At 33.7% G+C, this 21,284-nt stretch overlaps 1 protein-coding gene across 4 annotated transcripts in view; it reads left to right on the top strand.

The window, feature by feature from the left end:
- Window positions 1-21,284, top strand: part of LOC119838785 — a 58,988-nt gene that overhangs the window by 8,366 nt on the left and 29,338 nt on the right. For 2 of the 4 annotated variants that reach the window (XM_038364890.1, XM_038364888.1), the window contains exon 1: window positions 9,135-9,327. The exons of the other annotated variants lie outside the window; for them this stretch is intronic. The gene's annotated coding sequence lies outside the window, so the exon portion shown is untranslated. Of the gene's footprint in view, window positions 1-9,134; window positions 9,328-21,284 lie in introns of those variants that run through there. 4 annotated transcript variants of the gene reach the window in all.

The following is a 21,284-nucleotide window of genomic DNA, read 5'->3' as shown; positions in this document are numbered from 1 at the left end:
AATGAAGAGGTTAACATACTGGCGCACTGACGAAACCACTTAAAAATGTTTATAATTTTAATGATATGGAAAATTATGATGAACATTAAAATGCTCAATTTGTTAATTAAGCATTGTTTATTTAACATACCTTAACAGTATAACAATTTGCATCAATTCATTTTAATTGCGATACAATGCTTATCCTAAGATTCATTTGGAATGAAACCTTTTGTCCTCACATATTAATTTATAGACTTTTCTCTCGTATATCTCTTTGTATCACGTTTACAATTCATTGTTACTCTATCGACCATTGACCTGCAACTGTTTCGATTAGTGTCATTAAGGGTATGCTTCAGCGTCGCCACTGGATTACCCTGTCATTAGTGCCGTGGTTAAATCTGAACCTATCTATTACACTTCGTCCCTGGCGCCACAATGGTTGTTCTCGAGACAGTAATCAAGCGAATTGTTTGTAGTTAAAAAGCCATTTTCAGAGTTCATTCAAATGAGAAGCTGTTCCATTGCAAAATATGTTTTGTATTTATAATGATTGATGATTAATTCCTAATGATTTATGACTGCGTACTCCGTAATGACATTTTAAGGTGATTTGATTAAGTGACTAAAAAAATTTACTGACTTTAAAGCGCACGTTCTGATTCATTGCTTTCATTACATTTATGATCCATAGCTTTTTTTTGTAAGTGGGAAATCGTAACTTGACACGATCTAATAATATACTCTATGAAAAATACTTTCACTAATACCAACCGTGATATATTTGTCCCCACACGTTCTTGTACACTTTATACTTCATTCTACTGAAAGTGTTCGACGTGAAATGGGTCAAATTCAATGAATACGGATATGGGTATAAAAGGTATGGTATGCAATACGGAAAAAGTTCTTATGTAGGAACCGATACACGCTCTGATGGCTAAGGCTAGTGTGAAAATGAATTCATAATAACGCTCTAGCGTTACCAGAAACAAATGGGTCAGTACCGAGAAAAGCAACCACTTACTATTACGTTACATAAATCTCCGCGTTCATTGTACGTCCATGACAGGTCCGATGAAGCGAACAAGGCTAGAGACTCCGCTGATAATTAAGTGCCTTTAGCGGCTTGCGGCATCTACATGACGAAAAGGTCACCTTGAAGATGGTGTGAAAGGTGCTTAGGCTTTTGTGTCATTTGTAGGGTACCGCACGCGAAAGGTTCGTTTTCTGATCCGAAAAAACGTACGAGCTTAATCAAGGGTTTCGGGTCGTTTTGTCTGGAGAATTATTCCAGTGTCAATATTCTTTCATAACAAACGCAATATTACAGAATATAGAATATGAACATAGGCCGAATCTCCTACACCTACAACAATGAGGAAAGGCTAGGAAAAGTACAAGGGTTAAATTCTATCTAGATTTCTTATCACCTATGATCATATACAAGTACGATTAAGTTTAAATTTGATTTTAATCCCCGTAAGAACAAGTTCCCTATATAGCAAAGTTGAGATCTATTACAATAATTAATCATTCAACAATGATCATAAATTTTTTGCTGTTAATGTTAATTAATTAGATAACAGTATATTTGCACATTGTTCGGACATTTGACCAGTCCAAGTATTGCTACTTACAATGATTTGCATTAAAAATATTAATATGGTTTTCAACAATTTCAGTTCGCGTTATCCACACTGAGTGAAAACTATTAAAGCGTTCAATTATTACTTGCCACGTTTGTAACGGTTCGTTGATTCTAAATCGTTTTCAGTAATGCAATTGAGTGATATATTTTTATCAATCTACTAGTGAATGGTGAAGAATCTATTGTTTTACTATTGAGCTATAATTTCTTTTTTTATAGCAACCAAGGTTTGTTTTTACGTAAATGGTTATGCTTTAAAAATATATATATTTCAAAACTAGATGCGTTTTTTATCATCGTATAATAGTAAATTCAATGTCTTTTTTGTCATATTAGACTCAACCTAGCTGGATTTACCTGGTTAGCGGTCACCACCGCCGGACTGAGGGTGAGGAAATGTATACAGATCATGCTTTCGCGTTTCCATAATCTTGCATCACCTTGTAAAGTGAGCTTAGAGCAGTCTGTAATTGTTGGATTCTGTCTTTCCGATCGCAAGATTCGACAAATTCTGATGTCCCAGTCTCGCTTAACACCTCGTTTTAAAGTCCCGGCTCGCTTTCTTCAAATGTTGAAACATAAAATATTTTTATTGAATTAAGGCAACTTTATTAAGCATATTGTTTAAAATACTCAATTAAATTGAACATTAACATCCACGCTTGAAAATTTGCCGTAAACGTAATAGCAGGTACTTCATGTTAAATATAATTGTTGGTAGTTTGCGTAACAACTGTATCTAGTTTACTCAAAAATAAGGTTATGCGTTTAGCTCCGATTTTCCTTATTAATATTCTTAAGCAATACTAGGATACGGGCTGGTGTTCAGTACCGACACATTGGCACACTTATTCGGCATACATTTCTTTCTTTAATGTATTCTTGATTGTCTCCGCCGCTGGCCGCAATGAAATGGAAAGTGCGACGTGGGAATTATTGTTCTCGGATTGCGACAATTTGCGGATTTCAAAAGTGGTAAGGTTTCCGAGGAGTCCAATGTGGTGGCGCTGTAACTCCTTCAGCGTTGCAAAACATCGATGGAACCAAGCAGAAAAGCATCAACGAAAGAAGAATATGCAAACAAGAGGTCCACGAATCAATTGCGATTTGTGTGTATGTGTTTGGTTTCTATTTATTGGTTTTTTCATTTACTGTATCATCAAGATGAATTTGAGCTAGCATGATCGACTTCTCCGTAGATTATAGACACAAGTTGCTGTGAATATGAACATAATAACTCCACCAAGTTATTGACAATGATTTCGCTTCATATCTTTCTATACATTTCTCGAAAACATTAAAAGGGAATTAAATAGTATGAGTTGTTAGCAAGAACCCAAACAATTATTCAAGACTCGTTCAGTTTTGCTGATTAAGATTGAATTTCGCTTCTGCTCATAAGAACTATCTTATTCTTCCTATCTTTAGCCAAAGTATGTCAAAAATGCCTGTGGGCGGTACAAGGGCACTAGAAGAGAAGCTTATCTCGAAAACCTGAGATCAACATGATACGACTAGCATCAAAGGTACTCGGGTTGTTTAAAGGTTCATCCCACGCACATTTCTGGTACAGATTATATATAATAATAGTATTTGCAATATGTATTGAAAGGTCAATCTCTGAAAAAATGTTAAATTTTGTAATAATTTTTTTCTTGCTTTAATTAAGTAAATATTTTTAATTGTTTTGCATATTTTTCGCGCCTTCACGCCTACGAGTGTATTTTTTATCAATAAATAATGATCTGATCTAAAAAAAGATCAATTGTATTCCTGATGTTAAAAAAAAATACATAAATTTCTCTGTCTTTTGTTGCTGGAAATTAATTAAAGACGGTGTCGATTCATTGAAATTGAATTTCAGACTTATATCTTGGTGCATAAAGAAGATATTCAAAAGCGGATATTTCACATATTTGCTATCAAAATTGTATACGCTGTTAACGAAATCCCTGTAACGTGAAAGTGGTTACCGAAAATGAAACTTCGCTCTTAATTACAAGCCTTTGAAACTATTTGCCGCCTGTGGTGATTAAACAGCCGACCCCGCGCTTGTATTAAGCTTTGGGACGGAATTTTAATACAAAATTTTTTTATAGTTACCTCTTTTTTTGGAAAGGGTGTTGGTCTTTTTGGAATAATCAATTTTATGCATGCGTAAACGTAACGCGTTCGTAAAAATATCAATGTTCGCTTAATAGATATAATGCTATGTTTTGGTACTATTGTATGTGTATTATTTGCCACATATATATTTAATTAATTTTACAATTTATCACGTCATCCACATGATCCATGCTCAAACCGGTGCACATAGTGAGAAAACGGGCATATCCATCAACAAGCACCTCGAAGACACGTGACATCTACCAACGCGAACTTGGCCAGCGTGGTGGATCATGGCCTGAACCCTCATGGGAACCCACTGTCCCTGCAATGGAAACAAATGTGAGCTGACAATGATGATGATGACATTTTATATTATAGAATTTCCACCCAAAACGACACCACATTCACAAAACAGAATTGTTATGGCTCCTTCGAAATTATAAATGCAAATAAGTAATTAGGAAGTCAACAGACTAATTTCAGCTCGCTCTGATTGCTATACGTGTCACGTGTTCACTTTTACGTTATTTCCTTACGTAGAAAGTTAATTTGTAACGGTCAATCGGCTGATTGTACGTCAACAATGCTCAGCGAGATCTTCGATAATTGCTATTGGAATATCCGCCCGTATTGATGACGATTTAATTTTGAACGGAATAAAACTTTTACTCTTGCATGTGTGCGACATTTTAACGAGTTTAGTTTAGACTTTTGAATATACGTTTTGTTCGTTTTTTTATTGGATGTAGGTAGTTATTGAGTTTTGTTTTGTGAGGATGTTTATGTTCGAAGGTTCGCATAGATATAGTAGTGAAAATGAACATCTAAATTTTACGTGGCTACAAAAAGACAATTGTCTCAGAAGCAAACAGAAAAGCAATGACACAAATAGGCTTCGAAACGGGATACCGGTCAAAAGGGATAAAACGACGTAATTAAATTAAAAAAGGGTTTTCGTTTATTTGTTTGTTGTAAAAAGACGGTTTGTTGTTTCACCATACCGTTTTTATAGTCTAAAAAGCAAAAACACGCTTCCTGCTAAGGTACCCAAAATTAGTTAAGCCCTTATCTCAATTGAGGATGTGGTGTAAGCTCTACTAAACCTGTAATTTTGGATTGGTTATTTTTAAAAGAAAACACGTCATCTGTTCTGATAAACGAGATCACCCACATGCATCGATAAAAATTAGTTTCACACATACCAAGGTTGCAAAATTTCAATGTGGCTTGTATTTAAGTAGATTGTGGAAATAATAAATAGTTGCATAATTAATTCAAGACTATATATACTCCTACATTGTAAACTGAACAACTTAAATTTACTTAACAACGCAGGCGAAGCTGCGGGCAACGGCTAGTAATACCATGATACTGTATAATTTGTTTCTTTCTTTAGTTGATCGCGCTATAGACAAAAAGTCTGGTTCGAATTTAATTTTTTTTTTTTGTGTTGGATAGTTCATTAATAGATAAAGGCTGTATAGTATCACAGCTAATAGGAGTGGGGCAGCAATGAATAATGTTGCCAAAAGAGAGAAAACGTATAAGGCGACTGAAACCGACGAACACAACTAGTTACGAAATAAACTGATGTGTGCGTGCTCCATTTCTCGACGAACCATGCTTGCCACCCACACATGTATTTAAAAATAAAACATAATGTTCGATTCTGTGCAAATACAAATTTTCCACCCAGTAACGACCATAGACTATAACACGTGACCACAGATTCCCTAATTGGATTGTGGAATCGATATTCAACTCGTATCGCGAGCTCGTATATTCGATATATTTGATACTGTTTACAATCCGATTGTATAATACACTGATTGTAGTGTTTTGAAATTTCCTCTTTGCAAAATACGATATGGGTATAGCGAAATAATGAAAGCGAGGAAAATAACTGAAATCCGTGTACGTAATAAATTGTTTCGCGCTAAAAGAATTGTTTGAAAGGCGATAGTTATGTTATTTATGCGTTTCTATTGATGAAGTGTAACTTTAATAGTTCCTTTATAAAAATTCCTCTATCAAATCGTTTTCTAATAAAAAAATATAAATGCTGCTTTCAATAAAGGTGCTTCTTATTCTAGTCTAGTCTATTTATTTCATAACGAACTAATGAGGTTCTCTATTATTTTTTTTCACCTAATCACAAACTTGTCATAACTACGCATGGATTTGAAGTTTTAATTTTATAATAGAGGCAGTCATACCGAAGGTATACACGCGTAGATTTTGTTTATAGGGACTTACGGAATAATTAAGAACGCATAAATAACATTTACAACTCGTAATTGAAATCTTCTATTGAGAGGGAGCGAGGTATTTCGAGAGAAATCTAATAAATTTAATTAAAATTAAGCAGGTTATTCAGCAAAATAGATCAGATAATAATAAACATTCACTTATATAATTCGCTTGGTTTGAAAGCCTTTTTGTTATTATTTTTTTATGTTACATTTCGTACAAAGATTCGTGAATAATAAATACATAAAACACATTCGTGTGTTGATAATGCCGTGCCCTCCGACCATCGAAACTAACCTTGGACTTCAATTACCCTAATCAAGAGATTCGTTTAAAAATTAGGATATTTGACCGGGCTAGCATAATGCGTTGAATACTAGGTCAGGTCAGGGACACCGCGGCAAGTGACTTTAAACCTGATTTACTTTATTCGTATACGGAATCGTGTTAATTTATGGCTAAGCGTGTTTTTCTAAGGACCTACATCTATATATGCCATTGCAGGTATGTCTCCCTCCACCGACGTATCAACAGCTTTTATGTAAATTCATCATACTACCTGTCTTCATGATATTCTATGTGGATTTTTATATCATTCAGCAATAGCATTGACCAGAACAGATTTTCATTGAGAAGTTATATAATGTGTGGAAAGAAAACTTCAAGTGTATGATGTAGCATTAGGATCGTTACATGTAAACCGACGGCGCTCTCTTATCTAATACATTTTGCTTGTTGTAAGCATGCATAATATATTAATCAGATGGAGATATTACTTCAAATAGTAAATAAAATAATTGCGTCTAAAGAAGAAGTAAATAAAAACAAGATCTTCAAAATTATAATGTGCTCTTCTATGATCTAGTGTGCTTCTGACCCTGTTTTTTGAGAATATCTAGTAACTCACTGCTATATTATGTTTTTATTTTTTTTTAACTGCGAAAATCATCAATCGTTATTACTATACATGACTTATCCTAGAGAAAACATTGATGAGTCTGATGGACGGAAACTTAAAAACAAATTATTAAATTTGCTGAAAAAAAAATATGATAATCATGATATACTAGAAGTGTGAATTTGCAAGCTTAAAATATATGTCATAAACCACTTCTCTATTGCAATCGAATTATTGAATACGAATTATCTAAAACACAAGGCCTTCACTGTCCCACAAATCTAATGCATTTGTTATCTATATACATTTTAAAATTGCGTAACTGTTATAGATAATTGTAGCCTGAATTAACCTAGGTCGACCGGTTATAGCGGACATGGGCCAAGCGATTAGGGCTGCCAGAAATGTGGCGGTTGCTGGTGCAACTGTTGGTGTACTATATTGATAAAGTCAATGTTAGTGTCATTCATCTCTGATGTTTCTATTTTAGTTGCCCCTGCTGTAAATTAATAGCATTATTTGTGATTTATTTCAATCTCTATATTCAACGAAATCATCACCTCATCAACATGTTCTTTCTATCTATAAGTCATTTCCATGAATTCAAACCCTTGCTCTTAATAATATAAAGTTCTAGGTTTATTTAATATTACATTCATTTATCCAAATTTCATTCAGTATCTATATACATTTTATTTTTTGAGAGCTTTAAGTGAATTCGTTGGTAACGTTAGTCTATAGAAAACACATAAATGAATCATATATTTTTTCCTCCGTCACACATCCGCACCCAAACAGTGCGTCCAATTGGCAATCCAGGTGACTCATACTGATATCATCGTATTTGGCGATGTAGTGGGCAAACACTTTCCATCCATATCATTTGTTACAATGACTTGCCTTTCTTTCCGTCAAAGTACAGCCCTATACAGCAGTACCTTACAAGCACCGAATATGGCGCAACAACAAATCGCCTAAGGTTTCCCACCGTGCGTTATAAGGTATTGGGAGCTTCCGTTAATACTTCCGCGCGCATCCGCGTACACTGGGTAATAAGGCCGTATAAATTAGTTTTATGTTATGGAAAGCAAAGGAAGAAAACATTTGGGTATACTATCAATGGAATATAATGTGTAGATGCTATATACGAGCGCAATGATTAACAATGAAATCTAAATCATAACTTCTCTAATAACCATACTATCCTATTACTTTTATTGGTATATTCCGCGGGCTGAGGCTAATTAGAAGACAGAAGAATCACCTTAAAGTAACATTTAAAATAAGGGTTTAATTTTTAGTTCTTTAACATTGAAATCCTACTAAACTAATTTTATAAATGTGAATGTTTGTAAGGATGTTTGTGTGTTCGTTACTCTTTCACGCAAAAACTACTGAACCCATAGCAATGAAATTTGGTACGTACAGTTGGACAACTAGAATAACATATAGGCAACTTTTTATCCCGATATTCTTACGGGATACGGACCTACGCGGGTGAAACCGCGGGGCGCAGCTAGGGCTTTAATATTGAAAAATTTTGATGTAAAAAAAAAAATTTGATCACGAAGCGGGATTTTCAAAATTTCTCATTCAAGTAAGGGTTATACATAAATACTAGGCTAATTTGATATTATTTATAATATAGACATCTATCAAATAATAGCCGTTATATGTATTTTATTGTAGAACTAGGTATAATTTATTGTATGTGTTTTGTGTTCATCCTTCAGAACCATTGCACAATACTACAATTGAATGTTTGTTTAAAATCCCGAAACAGGTTTGAAAGAATGCTTAGGCATAGTGGATATACGCGTACACAGAAATTCTTAGTTTCGTGGTGTTTCGAATCGGTTCTGGCTCTGCAATTTGTACACGTCCCCGTAACTTTACCAGTTTCATAAATAATAATGCAATAGCTTAGCTTGTAACACGTCTTAAACAATATTCATGAATATTAAAAAGTGGGCTGAACGTAATATATTTTGTAAGCGATAGTTCGATTACACTACAAACGTATCATGATAAATCACTTCCTATTTATTATAAGTAAAATATTTGCCAATCGGCAATTAGATCTTGCACCGAATTGGTTACAATGAATCTAAATGCGATGTTAATTCATTGTGGTCATTTCACTGCTCTTTAAGTGAAGAGACTGGTAAAGGCTTAGTTGGGAAAATCAGCAATACAACGAGTGCTATACTATATTGTTCAAGCAAACTGGTTTTGTTCAAGTTTCAACAAGCCGGGTAGTACCGCGTTGGCGCGCAAACCGATTGGTCGTGTTCCGTCGATGCGTTCTTGTGTTTATGTCATCCTGGTACAGGGAATAATTTTCAGTTTGTGGATTTATGTGTTTGTTTATTTGTGGAAACGTTCTGGGTTAAGGATACGTGAACTAGAAGATTAAATGTGAAATCTACGGCCGCAGGTAACTTGGTTGATTTACTTTTCTAGTTTTGTTTCGTTAAATGTTAAACTGCGGATGTTAGGTCATTGTTGTTTTTATGCTCTTATACATCATTGTTAATTATGTGTAAACTATTAGCTAGGATGTGCTGTAATTATTAAAATTAAATCCCGATTATTTTAAATAACGAATTTGTTTCCAACAGCTGATATGTCAGTTATTTTGAATATTCCTTAAATTTCGAACACTATTGCGTCCCGCGGTTTCACCCGCGTAAGTCTGTTTCCCGTAGGAATATCGGGATAAAAAGTTGCCTATGTGTAATTCCAGTTGTCCAGCTATCTACGTACCAAATTTCATTGCAATCGGTTCAGTAGTTTTTGCTTGAAAGACCAACAAACATACACACATCCTTACAAACTTTCGCATTTATAATATTAGTAGGAATTAGTAGGATTAGTAAGATAGTAGGAAGTAAGATGTAAGATGCATTTAACCCTTATGAAATTCGTATATAATAAAGACGATAACTGATAACATTTTTCATAAGTATTTAAATAATACTGACATTAACCTAAATCTTATTTACGGTATTTATGTAGTTTGACTAGAGTAACTTGTTAGGCATTTTCAAATACAATATCTATTAAATGCATTGGCAAAACATACTCGACAATTATATTGTATTTCAATCTATACTATTCAATCTATACTATATGTCAATATTTCTATACTCATTATGAAAAGCTGAAGAGTTTGTTTGTTTTTTTGTTTGACGGTTGTTAAACGGTTAGAAACGATACTTAAAATTCTTTCACCGGTTAATATGCACGTGATCTTTGATTCGTATATATCGTTATAGGTAATATTTAATACGTAACTCTGGCTAAGTGGTGGTAGACCACTGGTTTATTATATTAAGAAAATTAATATCTTTTCCAAAGCCGTATTATATTAATGATTCATAATATAATTTTCCTTCCTCTCATCCGTTTCTGGGAATTGTGTTCCCGGGATAATTTCGCGGAAAACTCGCGTCATAATTGTAGCTACCCCTTTTTATATTTCACTGTATAAATAAATGTGTGATTCATTTTTCCTATTATTGTTGAACTAATTTTACAGCGATTTTGAAATCGCGCCAGTGGTTTTTGTGTGAAAACGTTACAAACATACAAAAATACAAAAGTTTCCGCATTATAATATTGGTGTAGATTTAAATACTTTCGATAGCATCACTAGCATAATTATATATCTTGGTATCACGAAGAAAACGGGCAAAACCATCCTTTTAGACATTGGAGCAAACAAACAATATATTATAGTGTTTACTCCCATTTCCATATGCAAACGAGTGTATAACTTCATAATTTTTATATTTCAAATATTAATAAAACATTGTAAATTAAATTGAAAACGTATGAATCCATTTAATGAATATGCCTACTGATCTTTTAAATTAATTATCAAATGAAAACATTCACAGCATCTTGTCTCATATCGTATTGTTAGCGGTCGAACTGAATCAAGATGTTATGGTCAACCGTAATATGATAATTATAATAACAACTAGCTGCACCCGGCAAACGCTGTACTGCCTTACTCTGATCATTTAGGGGGATGAAAAATAGATGTTGGCCGATTCACATAGATACCGGGTAAGCACAATAAATTTCATCAAAATCGGTCAAGCCGTTTCGGAGGAGTATGGCAACGAAAACTGTGACACGAGAATTTTATATATTAGACTAGCTGCACCCGGCAAACGCTGTCCTGCCTTACTTTTATCATTTAGGGGGATGAAAAATAGATGTTGGCCGATTCTCATAGATACCGGATAAGCACAAAAAATTTCATCAAAATCGGTCAAGCCGTTTCGGAGGAGTATGGCAACGAAAACTGTGACACGAGAATTTTATATATAAGATATTGGTATCGGTTCGATGATTTTTAGATGAGTACCACACCCGAATGGTAAATGGGACACTATTACAATGACTTGCCTGTCTGTTACCAGGCTATGTCTCACGAATTGTAATAGATAATACAAATGTTCAGAGATTCTTTTGCTGCTAAAGATTTCTGTTGCTGCTATAATGACAAATAATAAAGAATAAAGCAAAATCAGTCGGCATGCTCTTAACTTGGATGAGGGCCCATTTTTTTGCTTTATCTATACGGAACTCTTCTCAGTATCGTCTGTCCGACTCGCATTGACCGATTTTTATGCGATTGAGCAAAAACTACAAACACTAAAAGATAAATTTAAAGAGCTATTGTAATCTTGTCGTGTCTATTACTATATGTTATACTTCATTAATATTTAATATAATGTTTACGGCAATTTAAATTTAAATTTTTTTTTAATTTTAAATTTAAATTTAAACTTGGATATGAATTTAAACTAAACCATATCTTTCATCGGCCTAAATTGTAAATGTTTTTTTTTTTCTTATTTCTGTTGATTATTATTATTATCTTATTTTATGTTACTTTTAATCATAAATTGTAATATGAAATTACAAATATTATGTATTTGAAATTAAGGGAAGTCACTGTCTTCTGAGATACAGGTAATAACCTAGTTCAGAAGGCAGAGCATCACTGTGAATATGATATTTGTACTTGCTAATAAATAATAAATAAATAAATAAATAAATTTCTAATTACGATTATTACAGCATCAACGTAAACTCGTAATATCTGATGAATCAATACTAATATTATAAAGCTGAACAGTTTGTTTGTTTGTTTGAACGCACTAATCTCAGGAACTACTGGTCCGATTTGAAAAATTTTCTGAGCGTTAGATAGCCAATTTATTGAGGAAGAACAAGCTACTTTCTTCGATTATTCATGGGATTGAAGCTCATTAGCACATAATACGTAGTTTATGCTTGAAATGTTACAAATATCTATGAAGGTGATAATTCTAATAGATTACATAATATCCGAAGGTTTCTGAAGTGGAATAATCTGCGTCCATATTTATATTGAACCTCACGGGATGGAAATGATAGAAGCGACCTGTCCGCTTTTTCACCGAATTTTGCGTTATTGTTAAGGAGAGATTTGGGTATTTGCATACAAGCGATATAAAGAGTTTCATTTCATGACAGCACACATGTTTTGTAGTATATTTCAACTGATACCCGCATTACAATGTTCATACGTTTACTTTAAAATAAATTACCCTTTTCATTTCTTTCTGAACTCTGAAGCATTATAATGCTCATGTATTTGCAGTTCAGACGTAAGCTAAGAAACAAATATTCATATGAAGTACAATACAATTGCTTCGTTATACAAGCACCAGATTCCACTTTAAACTGGGTTATTACTTGAAAAATCCCAACTAATATTGTAAATGCGAAAGTCTGTCTGTCTGTCTGTCTCTCCTTCACGCCTAAACCTCTGAATGTAAATTGGTAGGTACAAAGATAGATTGTGACCCGCAACACAGGATAGTAATTATCCCACGAGAATGGAAACTAAGTAACTGCGGGGAAAACGCACAGACTATTTGTCTTTTCCTTTGACAACGCGGGCGAACTACGGGACTACGGGTTGGAAATTTAAATCTAGTTTCCTTTTATTTATAAAGCATTTAAATGCTACTAATAATAACATTCAGGCTTACAACTCGATTGTCTAGAACGACAAGATTCTTTGAACGAGACCTTTCAATAATAATCCCACGGGAGGAGTAAAAACTCAAACAATGGGCAGTTAACCTCTCGGAATGCTCTACGGAGATGGAGATGTGCGACGTGTGGTACAGAATCTTGTACGTTTCCTTTAATGCGATCTTATAAACATCGTCTTAATCCCAATTGGTTATTCTTTATTCGTTTATAGAGAACTAGCTGCGTCCCGCGGTTTTACCCGCGTAAGTCCGGATCCCGTAGCAATATCAGGATAAAAAGTTGCCTATATGTTATCCCAGTTGTCCAGCTATCTACGTACCAAATTTAATTGTAATCGGTTCAGTAGTTTTAGCGTGAACGAGTAACAAACACATACACACCCTTACAAACTTTCGCATTTATAGTATAAGTAGGATTAGTAGGACTAGTAGGATTTAAATCTATACAGATTATGCCATCCCCATCGTAGCAACAATAACATATACAAATAAGAAGTAACTAAATCTCAATTTATGAAAAAGTATACCTTTTGCATCCTTTAGTGATGCTTGAAAAATAATTGATTCAAAATCATACATGAATTGCGATAGATAGATTGTAGAATCTAGCAGTGCACAAAAAATCAGCTTATCCTTATATACGTAACATCGAACGTAATTAGTGTAGAAACTCATTAATTCAAGAATGACAACAGAAGCATAACAAAAACAACTAATCAATAAGCAATCAAACCACCTTGAATATTTTTTATCACTTAATTAGATACATGTATTTTTAAAAGTCATTGTCATTGAACTGTTTGATTTTAATCTTTGAAGATTTTCTCTAAATGCCGTTTAAATAATAATTTAAAAAATACAATATGAGCACTTTAAACTATGCATCCCTGCGCTATTTTACCCGACTGCGACTGAAGGAGGGTTATGCGAACACTTTCGTTCGTTACATTCATATAGAGATGATATCTAAATGAATTGGATATCTTGATGAGTTTAAATTTGCATTCATTCATGCCACTGATGTAACTCCATATCGCATAATTGCGTTACTGTTTACATAAGAGTTCAATTATATGAAAAAAATCATAGCATAATAATTGGTGTTGTTTAGGAGATTTAACTTAGTGTGTCAATGAATAATAAAACAGATGATGAAGTAACTTCGGACATCATCGCTGCATGTAAATTTAATTAACTTTTAACATACTTTTATTAGCTTCACATGTATATTTCTAACCGACTACTTTAGACTCGCTTTTAATCCGATAGATATAATTCAAACTTTGTATACTTATCGAGGATCGATATACAGTAAATTTTAGTATTGTGGCTCTGCATCTGTAAATGTTCATGGGCGGTGGTGATCGCTTACCATCAGGCGAACCACCAGCTCAGCTGCCCACTATCACATACAAAAGACGCTTTACTTGTTCATCTGCCAGTAATTAAGAAAGTACCCCAAGAGGCTACCAAACTCCATAATTGGGGGACTGAAAACGTAAGTCTTCGCACGTTCCGGTCGTTATTGAATATTGAAGCCTGGAAGTTTGAAAGCGGCTCCAATTAGTGCGGCTTTGTTATGCTGGATCTCGTAACCTGGTTTGGAGTTCGCTTCGTCGGTTTATATGGGATCGATTTAATCTTGAATGCTGATGTTGGAAAAGTTAACTAAGATGCCTGTGGAGGATTTTCTTCTGATTAGAGAAAGGTATGAATAGATGAGTTGAGATGGGATGAGTTATAGCATTGATGGGATATGTTGTGAGCTGAACTAGGGACGTCTAAGTCCATCCATTCGAAGTAAATAGAATCTACAAGATCAGTACGTTTAAAAATATGATAAAGTAGTTTGTGGTTTGTTGTTATGGTTGACTAAAATCACGTACACACGTAGCATCAGCAAATTGATTATAAATGTATAAGGTATTGTAAGACACGCTACAAGATACGATTGCCTTTACTAAGTCCGAGCTACTAATCAGCACAGGCTTTATAAAAATTACCATAAATAATAGATTAAAGGTTGACTAATATTCCTAGGCCTGCAACGTTTTGGGAAAATATTTGCTATGCCAGAATGTCTATCATACAAGTAATACTCATTACTTGCCTAGTGATCTGCACATATATATTTTTTCCCCTTTACGCTTCACTTCTCATCCTTATTAAATGTAAATCACGCATCCTTCCTCATTTGCGATAACAATTGGTGCTGATGGAAATATATTGCGAATAAAATAAAACTAATGGAACTTAATATGTATGTAAAAAAGTAAAAAAATGATCTAATGGGATGATAATTTTTACAAATAAAGTAGTATGTATTCTTTGTTTTTTTTTTTTCTGCTTTAATCATTATTTCTTTCTGTTTATTCCTTTTTTAACAAAATGATAGGAAAATTGTATTCAGAGTGTGGTCCATCCAACGAATTGAGGAGTGAGGGTCTGGTGACCTAAAATACAAGTTATTCAGTTACCTTGTTTAGGCGCCAGTACAGTAGGCGCTTAATTTATTGTTGAAATAAAATTTACTCATTTTTTTTACACTAAAAGTAAGTTGTAAGAAAATAAACTTATTTTTAATATTGTTTTATGACTAGCTGTTGCCCAAGGCTTCGGTCGCGTTAAGTTCGAAGTATCTAAACCAAATTCTTTTCTTTTCTGTTCGTTTCTACTACAAATAAAGAGTGTCGTTCTAAACGGCAGTACTGACAAAAATAATTATGTAACTCAATTAGGTACTTTACTTTGATTGGATGGTTTGTTTGGATTTAAATGATATCTAACGCTACTGTTATATACTAATGCATAAAAATATCTAATATATAAAACTCTCGTGTCACAGTTTTCGTTGCCATACTCCTCCGAAACGGCTTGACCGATTTTGATAAAATTTTTTTTGCTTATCCGGTATCTGTGAGAATCGGCCAACATCTATTTTTCATGCCCCTAAGTGATAAGAGCAAGGTAGAACAGCGTATGCCGGGTGCAGCTAGTATTATATATAATTTCCAACACTAAATTGGTTCACCTACTTTCAACCTTTCAACATGTCCTAATTCTATTCGGTTTCATAAAATGCACTACACGTTTCTTAGGTTTAAAGAATTCTTAATTCTCATGTAAAACTTTAAATTTAGGTAAGTTTCTTCCGAAATTTGTCCTTGTTTTTCAACATTGCTTGTTGACATATTTCTTCACCTGTACAACTGTCCTTATAAAAGGAAAAGTTTCAAGGAAACAAAAAGTTCTCATTACTCGAGTGTCAAAAGACCCACCTACCGTCCTAACATCGTTACCGAGTTTTAACTCAAAGGAATTTTATATGTGCCTTTTGCTCTTTCTGGAACATTCTTTTCAGCGTGTAAAATGTTCTGTTGACTTATATCCACACATGCGTGGAAGTCTCTAGAGAGACTTAGGTGAGTAGGTATTCAAAAAGTGAAGTCCCGTGTCCCCTAGTGGGGTATGGGGCAGATGATATACATCTGTTTCACTGATCGATTTTCTTTATGGACAAGTAGGTGATCAGACTTGTGTGTCCTGCCAGACCGAGACATTTTTTTTTTGTGCGTCCCCACCGGGAATCGAACCCAGGACCCCTCGGTTCTAAGCTCACGCGTTAACCACTGTACCAAGGAGGCGGTCACACACACAGGAGTAGGTATTCAAGGGTTTATTTAATGTTTATAAAGTGAGTGGATTTAGAATGGTTTGTGTTAAATCGATAAATAATAGTATCGTTATCGCTTTGCCGGTTAAGCATAGTGGGTTTATTGTTTATGGCTTTGTACCTGCACAGTATGTTTATGTTTTGCAAACGACTGATTGAGTTGTAAAATAGCTTAGTAGATTTAATATCATTTTTGTACGTTGTAAGCTATGTTTTAAAATGTCATTTTTTTAAATGAAAAATAATCTATTTATTCCATTTTTGATTTATCAAAATAGTTGCTTCCTTCCACGTATTAATTCTTAGAGTAAATAGCCAAATAAATTTCAGGGGAAACTATATGGAATATTTTATTTATCTTAATAAACTTCCAGCTTGGTTCATTTCATGAGTGTTATACATAAAAGTATTAATACATTGGATACTTTGGGAGAATACGGCATTGTTGAAAAGTAGGTCGATCTCGAAGCTTAATTAGCATTTTATATCGTCCATGAGCCTTTCCGTCCACCTGGGATAAAATTTTGTAATTAGTTGTCTGTTTGCCTACTTGAGTCTAGTTTTTATAGCAGTTTTGTGTAAATAAATTTTCAAAAAGAGAAGTTTGTGTTAACAGAAGTTAAGAAAAAAGAAATTATAACGAATTATTTAAATGAATAAAATCTATAATGCTCTACATATTAGGTTTAGTTTTTCGATCAAAAACAAACGAGGCTAGTACGATATAATTTTCTTACAAATCTGATACCGGAATTTGGAATTAGAACAATAATTTTTTTTTTTAATCCCCTTTTGCCTCGCACCTATTTCATTTATTCAAAGTACAAAGTGACGTCACGTCATGGAAGGAAAACCCCTATATTTTATTCCATCTATTTTCGAATTGTTCTAGAATGCCACCGATGACGGGAACAAGGTCATAACACAGCGTCATTGAACCCGTAAATTCGAACAAGGCGGCCGTTGTGAAAGACAAACTTTCGCAGTATATCTTGCGCTAATTGTATCTCATAGTACAGAAGCGGGTGCGTTGAACTGCCTCTAAATATGAGACGAGCCATTAGCGAAAAGTGAAGCTCTGAAACAATTTATCACTTTCCATGTATCTTTTTTTATCAAAAGTTCGCTATAGGTCGCTTTTTAAGAGGTTATGGACTTTTTTATTAGGATTGGGGTGATTTTTTTGAAAATCGAATATGTTTCTCACCGGAAATCATAGCGAAAGAGTTTAAGTTTCAAACGAAACGCTAGTTATGAAAATTATCCGTATAAATGTCACCTTTCGTATTAATACTATTGATTACAAGTATTAGCCTTATGTTATTATTATTTGTACTAGTTTTCCGACATCAGCTTCGCCTGCATGTTCAAAGGAAATTCCCATGGGAATGAGATGTTTAGCCGCGACAAAAAGAAGCCTGTCAGTCAAATCATATCATGAAATCGCTCTGTTGTAATGAGAAAGAGATACAAACAAACGCACATATAATATCGGTACGGATATCGTTCAAAAATCTGTAATGTGTTAAATGCCTGGAAGCGAGTTAACAATCCTATTTTTACGTACATAAAATATAAATACTTTTTTTGGGACATCCGACAATTTTGTTTTAACACTCGATCGTCTACATTTCAGAAAGGGAGAGGAAGTTTAGGAGTCAGGTACGATATTATCCCTACCTATTTCTTCAACTATGCTATATTCATTAATAAGCAGTCCGAATTTGTAATACATCGTAAGTTAAAGAAACTGCCTTCCGAACCGGTGGTAAATGTTTTAACTGTGTATATGACGATTCAAAAGTGCTTGTACAAGAAGTCTAGTTGAATGAATAAATGTTTGAGTTGAGTTAAAAGTAGTTATCTAGCCTTAATAAATCCCATATTATTCGATAAAGATGTAGCTTTCTACTGGTCAAAAATGGTCCCGGTAGATTTTGCTTGAATTCGACACAAACAACAAAACAAAATATCATATATTAGCTCACAATAATCTTAGTTTAGAATACGTAAAGATATTACAATAAAGTCTTTTTCAAATATGATTCCGGACCGAACTTGATAATCCCAATATCCTTTATTCACAAGATTTCACACAAATTGTAGTAGCTACAGGCGTGGCAGAGAAACGTAAACAAAAAAATAGCGCTAAGCCAAACATAATGGTTGACAATGTCACTGCTTCGTTCCCAAAAGTCACTGACTGAGAACCCGTTAGACCACGCTCCGGTGTCTATGTCGTACACGCTGTGAACTTTACACTAAAAGAAATATAATATCAGGCACATGTTGATGGTAGAGTGATCTTGCAAAATGGTTTACGCGAAGTTCATTTATCAGTTGATGTTTTAATGATCGGATAAAGTTGATATTTGGCGATATTTTGTTTGTTTGTTGTAGATTATAACCTTAAATGCATTATCAAAACATAATGTCTTAGAATTACATGTATTAGACATATTTGCAATTGTCACGGTTACGTAGTCGTGTTAATGTTTGTCACACTGTGAAAAACGAAGGTTTGTAAAAATAGTCCAAATATCAATGTATTCTGAAAAGTTTTGTTGATAACACGCTTTTAACCAATACCCAACACGTACATCGTCAAATAAACAACAATAATTATCAGATTTTATTCGCAAATATTACTTTAAAATTATTTCGAAACGAAAAAGAGAAGTATGATGTGTTGAATTAAATTATTGATTTACCTAAAATTGCGTCTCATTTCAAGGCTAATTTCTGAATCAGTTGTCTGCCAGCACTTCCTTGGATCAATGTCGGCTATTGTACCACAAGTAAAAGTCACGACCTTGGCTTGTTTCAATATTGTAATCGGACCAACCAATTTATACAACGCTGTGATTGTGAGTGGAAAATTTGATACTCTGATGATACGCAATTTAAAGAAAATAAGGTCTTGGGAGGGAAAATATGTTTCAGACTGCTACTACAGCTACTACAGTATACTAATACTATGTAATTAATTAGTATAACTACTTAGTTAAGTAGTTATTTAATAAGTTGTAACAATAGTGTTGAGTCTTCGATACGATTGCCATCGATGTCGCATTATCTACAATCATTCCAAATGTAACATCCGCGGTATCAGAGCCTAACTTTTCTTAATACTTTTGGCCTTAGATTAATGCCATCGAAATTTCCCTATAACGTGATATGTTTATGTGATAAGTGTTTTGCATAGCTTCAAATCTTCAAACCTGCGTTGTTTGTCTGGTATTTCACAGCAATAACATGTTATACCTTTCTAGACTATTAATAAGAGTTTGGTGTACCTTGTCGAAGCAGTGTAGGGTATTATTCAAGCATAGTTTTCTGCCCTCTTATTTCATATTTTTGTTTGTCGCTATAGTTTGTATTTCTATTTATACGAAATCGTTTTGCCTCCGTTGAATCTATTAAGTTGAAATGAATTTCTTCTTGTCTAGTTCTATACTCCGACCAATAACGCATTCATTCTTATATTATTATTTGGTAAAATAAACTCGGACGTTATGAATTTCTGTTAATTTTTGATGAAACTTCAAATGCACATTAATTCACAAGGCAGTTAATGAAGCTAGTCTAGTCTTCTAGTCCCGGAAAGCGCATATGTAGGAATTCATTCTGGAGTCCATATCTTCTACGATTTACGGCAATATCTTGATTAAAATATCCAAGAAGTACTGTTTCCCATTAGTATTAATTTAAAGAAACTCATGTATTAAATCGTCACCGCTAGAAATTCAAACAAAAACCAACAGATAATCTTCGAGTCTTAGTAACTGCTTATGGCGTTAATGATGACATTATAACTGCAAGATGAACATTATTAATATCTCTGAATTGAAACTGTTTTTCTCGTGTTTTCCTTGCGAGGTCGAATGTACATGGGTTACAGTTGGATCAGTTAATTGTGTTTTAACGTACGTATATGCAATTAGATCGTATATTGTGTTTATAGATTGAAGTTGGTTCAATTTGTAAGAATTAGTTTGTGTTTTTATTTAAACCTTTATCTATTATAGGTACTTTTGTTCACTATAAAAAATATAATGATTTAGAAATAAATTGCATTTAAAACCTGTAAATGCTTGTTTTCGTTAATAGATTTTGCTTTTATGATTTATGACGAAATATAGGTACAAAATATCACTTCAATCGAATAAAAGCTGGATGAAATATTTAGGATTTTTACAAGTAAGTCCGTCAAACAACTAAGAATTTAATTTTTTATAAACTCAAAAATTGCGTGACGTCATCTTCTCTTGAAATAAAATTTACATTAACTAAGTGTTCATTCATTAAAGCACCCTGTTATGAATTTATACTTCTAAGCGCTGACTCCACGCTTAAACATCTGTGTCCATATTAGTGAAGCTAACACCGCGCCGTTTCAGCAGTGTCATCGGCCTCTTCCTTTTGTGGATTTTATTGTACTCTCCGTTCTTACTGGTTAGTCAGCATAGAATATTTGTTTGCGCTATCATCGCTATTGTTAGAAGATTTATTTAGCGGTATCTAATTATATTTATTCCCATAAGCATGTTTGCCGTGTAATTAGTATTCGGGTGTTGATTTTTAATATTTTGTTATAGATTCGCACATTAGCAAACTCTTAATCTTGGTGTGTTTTTATTTCTCGGTTCAATTTGTCCG

The sequence above is a fragment of the Zerene cesonia genome, unplaced genomic scaffold (genome assembly GCF_012273895.1).
Source record: "Zerene cesonia ecotype Mississippi unplaced genomic scaffold, Zerene_cesonia_1.1 Zces_u005, whole genome shotgun sequence".
Lineage (NCBI taxonomy): Eukaryota > Metazoa > Arthropoda > Insecta > Lepidoptera > Pieridae > Zerene > Zerene cesonia.
The sequence above is the reverse complement of the archived record's forward strand: the minus strand, read 5'-3'. Positions and strand labels throughout refer to the sequence as shown.